Below are 6,000 nucleotides of genomic sequence, written 5' to 3' on the forward strand. Positions count from 1 at the left end.
CCACTGCCTGGCTTGTATTGCAGTTTGATATTAAGGAAAGATTTATTTATTAAAACAAAAATAAAATATCACTATAATATCTCTGTAATGTAAATTAATATTTGGAGTAGTACTCTCTCTATCAATGTATGCTTTTGCTCAGGAACATTTGGATGTTGGGGTCTCTTGTTTTTTGGTGAATTTTTCAAATTTCTGTGAAAAATGAGATGGAAATTTTTATTGCAATTTTACTGAATGTAAATATCTTTTATTTTTTTTTCATGTCCATTTGTTTATTCAGTATCCATGGCTGTTTTGACGCTGTAAAGTCAGGGTTAGGCAGTTAGGAGACAGAGCACATGGCCTGCCAAGCCCAGAGCATTGCTCTCAGGCCTTTTAGAGAGTACGTAGGCTGACACCTTGCTGAGTAACAAGTGGCATTTTTCTTACTGTACTCTTGTATCATTTTCAGAGGGATCCAAAGGGCTACAGTCAGTGAGAACATGTGGATTAGAGCCCAGAATGATGGGGTGCACATCTGTAAGCTAGCATTTGGGAAGTGGAAGGAGGATTTAAGAGTTTGAGGCTAACTTGGGTTATATGAGAACTGGTCTCAAAAAAAAATGACATGTGGCTTAAGGCTTTTGTGACATCCAGGAAGGCTTAAAGAAGAAAATTACAAATGAAAACCATTGTATCTCTAGGAAAAAATGTCCATAAACTGGACGCTATTAGGGAGTTAATCAAGAACCAGTATAATATATATGATTATCACTTTATGTAAAGGGGACATTTCTTGTGTTGGCAACAGTGTGCCTCCTGCTGACAGAATTCTAAGTGGCTGACAGATCGTATCCACTGTGTTGGTATATAGGCCTCTTTCTCTGAAAAATGTCCAAGCTGCATGCCCACGAGTGCCCACTTGGAATTTGCAATCAGTGATAGCAGCAATGACTTCAAAATGGAGAACTAGTGCATCTTGGTATTCTCACCCGGTGTATGCAAGATATTGGCGACATTATCATCATGCAATGATTTGGATGCGAACCCACCAGAATGTCTACAGGAAGTCCAGGGATTCCTGTTCCACTTCCCCATGGTTCTACCCTCAAGGAGTTCTTCCCTGGAACTCTGTTGCTTATGAGGCTGGGCATCCTTGGAACTATCAAGGCCAACACATGCTCTGGCAGGAGCCTCCCTACAGTGTTTCCCATCTCCAAAGCTCTGAACAACCTCTATATGATAGCAGTAGAATCCAGGCAACCACAAGAGAAGATGAAGCCCCATATGAAGAGGAAGAACTGGAGTCGGATTCAGATAATGAAATAGAATGCGACCTGAGCAATATGGAAATCACTGAAGAGCTCCGCCAGTACTTTGCAGAGACTGAGAGGCACAGAGAAGAGCGGCGGCGACAGCAGCAACTAGAATAGGAGCGCCTGGACGACTAAATGCCAACCATGGGCTGTACTACAACCACCACCGGTCCACAGAGCCTCCCTCGGAGAAGCCTGGGGAGCGGCGTCAAGCTGAGATGAAGCGCTTGTATGGGGACAGTGCTCCCAAGATCCTGGCCATGGAGGCTGCTGTGCAGATGAGCTTTGACAAGTACTGTGACAAAAAGCAGCCAAAATACTGGCCTGTCATTCCCCTGAAGTTCTGAGTCGTGGGCACAGGGACCTTGGGGAATGCCTTCTGAACACAGTTCCTCGCCTTTCCCTCCTCTGCATGTGTTCTCGTCATTTCTCCTGGACATTTTTCAGAGAAAGAGGCCTATATACCAACACAGTGGATACGATCTGTAAATATCTTTTAATAGAATGACCATTTTCAAAATATTAGTTCTAGCTACCTGTGAGTATGGGATAACTTTTCATTTTTTAGACTCTTTTTTTCTGTGTATTTCATCAGAGATTTAAAGCTTACATTTCATATGTACTTTATTTCCTTGGCTGTGTTTATTCTACATACTGTACTGCTTTTTGAAGCTACTGGAGTTGAAATCATGTACATGATCTTATCTCTGTATGTTTGTGGTTAGTGTATAGAAAACTATTGATTTCTTTAAGTTGATTATGTAACCTGTCTTGCTCATGAATTTCTTATACTTTCTTGAATTTTTTCTGTTAAAATTTTTAGATTATGGAATTATAATATCATGTTATTTACAATTAGAAATATTTTTACTTCCTTCCCTACGTGTATCACTTTTAATTTCTGTCTCTTGCTTTATTTCTCCAGTTAGTATTCAAGTACAGTGTTGAAAAAGACCAGTATATTGGCCATCTTGGTCTCTGTTTTGTCTGGCTTGAGATTGCATTGATTACTGCAGCAGACCCAGGTGCTGTCATGTCATGTTTGCAACAGTAATGCCTATAATCCCAGCAAATGTACTTTTTTTCTATAGACATCCAGTGATGCCGGCTCTTCCAATCTTTCTACTGTTTTCTGTCATAATCCCTAAGACTTGAAGAAAGGGAGACTTGAGTAGTCTCATGTTCTCTCTATATTGACCAGATGTGTATATCTTTATTAACTGCTACTTACTGGCCCCCAAAATCTTGTTTTATGGAGGCTGAGAAATTCACTGATGTAAGATTACTGAAATAAGTAATTAGGAACCAGATTATTGCTATATCCTTTTATTAGAGTAATAGTCATAGGTTCTACCATAAGGTCTGTAACATAGTAAGACATGAGATTTTGATAGCTAACAATCCCAATCATAAGCCCGGTGTTTTGGAGAGGGATTTAAATTGAATAGAAAGCAGTTGGTTATTCCCACACCTTCCATGCAGCTATTGAATGAGTGGGCATGACCTGTTAAGCCAACCATTAATTTATCTCCCAGTATTCACAGCTAGTTAAGTCTGTTAATGACTTTTCGTCCATGGTAGAATGGAGAGAACCTTTTATTGCAATGAAAGCCATGTTTCCTTACTATAAAGTTCTTGAGAGTAAACAAGAACAGTAGTGGTAACTTGCAAGTTTGGAATGAGGTACTTGAGAGGGGATCTAGTGAACAGAAAGTAGAAACGGATGGCACATGAACAGCTTGGAGATAGAAATGTGAAGGAGACAACAGTGAAAAAAAGGGCTTAATGTTCTCTGTCAGCTCAATTTCCTTGCTTATAATAATAATAATAATAATAAAACAAATTTAATCTTATGGATGCATGACAGCAGTATTGAACTGCTGGCACCACCATCAACAGAAGACATTAGCAGAAACAACATGCCTAGGAGGAAAGTAAGAACCAGTTATGACTGCCATTTTAAAATTCAGCACTTACAACATTTCTTAGTCCTAATAAACCTTCTGCCTATTATTATTTGGATTAGAATAGATTTTTGTATAATCATAAATTCCTAAGTTTATAAAGATGTACTCAGGTTAGAAAGATTAACTTAGAGATGTGTGTCTCTAAGACTCTAAAACTGCAAAATGTATCACTAATAATAAAAATCCAGAGACAGAAATTGAAGTTCAACCCCCAAATCAGAAAAGCAAGGCAGCCAAGCCACTAAAAAAAAGTTTTAACTCTACCAAGGCTGGGTGGCTATAGACTGAGCCAGCTAAGTTCATCTCTTCTACTTTAAAGTTCCTCTAGTGCTGAAATTGAAGGCATGACTCCCTAGTACTGGGATTAAGGTGAGATACCACTGCCTGGATTTGTTTCTGCATTGATCTTGTGTAGCCCAGGGTAACCTTGTACTGACAGAGATACATCTGCTACTGTCTCTAAATTCTGGGATTAAAGGTGTGTGCCACCGTTACCTGGCCTGTAGTGACTTTAGTTTTGCCCCTGATCTTCAAAAAGAGAAACATATCCGGATCAGGCCCTCTTGGTTCCGGCTCTTGGTTCCGATGCTTGCTCCTGGCTCCTGCTCCGGGCTCCTGCGACTAGGCTCCCTTCCTGACGGTTTATGGTGTATGTAAGTTTTACCCCCCAAAATAAATAACCCCTTAAAACATAACTGGTATGGGATTGATTCGCCGATATAAAAAATATTTATTTTTCGTGATAGAGAAACTAAGAGAAAAAAATTAACCATGGCTCCAGATAAAATACAACATGAACCATTTTATAATTATTTAGGATATACTATTACTCAGCAGTAAATTTGCCATATTCCTCTTAGTTTAAAACTTCCTAAACAACACACCTCAGTTACTTACAAAAGGTTTTACTCACTATTGATTGGGTATGCTCTTATTTGCCTACTACTACTAAGGACTAGACCCCACTATTTAAGATGTTTTCTGGAGGAGACTCATGATTAAATTCTATGAGAAAAATAACACCTGAAGCAGAACAGGTTATTAAATAAAGATACTGCTAAAGCAGTAGCTCATAGTATTAATTTCATTCTCCCCTATCAATTCCTTATCAGTCCTTCCTCTTCATGTCCTACTGTGGTAATAATTCAACAAAGCAATGGTGTTAAATAAATATATGTATGCCAAAATTCTCCACAGCAACCTGCAATTTCTTATTTATAAGAATTATAGACTTAATAATGTTGGAAGGACACATCCTAAGTAATTTATTGGTAAAGGACCTACAGAAATTATTGTGCCACTGAATGAAATGTAGGATGATTATTATATATCCCCCAACCACTGAATATTTTCACTCTACATTGTGCTCAAATAGTTTCTCTATTAGAAACTGCAAAAATTAAATCCCACCCAAGTGCTAGTGCTATTTCACAATTATTTTGCTCCCTTCAGGCATCTATTTGAACATAACTTAGCAGTTTTTCATAACTTGTATTCGTGTTTGTTCTAATTTGCCAGATCTTATTAACATCCAACAGTGCCCAAGCTGATGTGCTAGCCTTGTCCTCACCCCTAACTCTTTCTTCTAAATCTACTCGAAATTCTCATGAACTAATTCCTCAAAATTAAAAAGTTTGATAGGCACAATTCTCTTTGCCTCCCTGAGCAAGCTGGGCTAGTTATCAAGGCTTGTTCCTCTTGTTTGTCTTTTAACCTGTTGCCATCTGCTGGTGCAATTTGTCTTCAGGGAATAAGATCTAACACCATTTGGGAAACAGATATTTAAAGCTCAGATTTTGATTATTTAAAATATCTTCATGTAACAGTCAAGACCGTTTCTAATATGGTGCTGCTTCTTCTCACAGAGGGGAAACATTTGATGCCATTGGTCGGTCATTATACATCTTCTCATTTTCAGGGCTCTCACAACAAATAAAAACTGGTAATGGCCCTGCCTATACCATTAAACACTTTAGAGAATTTTGAAGTTTATGGAATCATTCTATATGAATTCCTTACCATCCACAAGCTCAAGCTACTGTGGAACATCACCAAATACTTAAATAACAAATATTTCAAAAAGTGGAATAAATACACCCATCAAAATCCCTAAATACTATACTGCTTCCAAATATACTGACTTTAATTTATCTCATATTAAAAAATATTTCCTATGCTGCACAAAAGCATTTTGTCCTGAAGGAGATATGATAGAAATTATATATTAAATAGAAAGATCTAGAAACTAACCAATAGAAAGGGCCAGATGTTCTGTTAACATTAGGGTGTATCTTTTCAGAAAATAAACACAGTCTCAAATGGCTCTCATTAAAATGTGTCTGACAAGGACAGCATTCCAGAGACATCTAGAAAAATGAAATGTCTGAAGATAGGAGATGACCTAAGAGAAAGAGTAGAGCAACGATTTGTGGAGAGATCAAAACCCTAACACATGAATCTGAGACTTTGGGTAAACAGTAAAGACACAGCAGAATGGATCCAATAATGATGCTGTGGTGTCTATTGACTATATTGCATGTTAATTCTCAGCTACCTAATCCAAATCCAAATAACTTTTCTCAGGAGGGATAAAAGGAATAACAGTAATGCAAGAGCGTTTGATGCTGCTTTGTCATGGTAAGGATTGTTTTTCCCCTTAGGATTAGTTATATGGGTAAAAGAATTTGTAATAATATTTAGTCCCATGAAAGGAGGATTTTTTGTTGAACTAATCTAAA

General features: G+C 37.8%; 1 pseudogene; it reads left to right on the forward strand.

The window, feature by feature from the left end:
• The first annotated feature begins 881 nt into the window (after window positions 1-881).
• LOC148122499 (gem-associated protein 8 pseudogene) lies at window positions 882-1,642 on the forward strand (annotated as a pseudogene).
• Window positions 1,643-6,000: the final 4,358 nt, after the last annotated feature.

The sequence above is a fragment of the Myodes glareolus genome, chromosome 3 (genome assembly GCF_982192425.1).
Source record: "Myodes glareolus chromosome 3, mMyoGla1.1, whole genome shotgun sequence".
In the NCBI taxonomy this organism is placed as follows: domain Eukaryota; kingdom Metazoa; phylum Chordata; class Mammalia; order Rodentia; family Cricetidae; genus Myodes; species Myodes glareolus.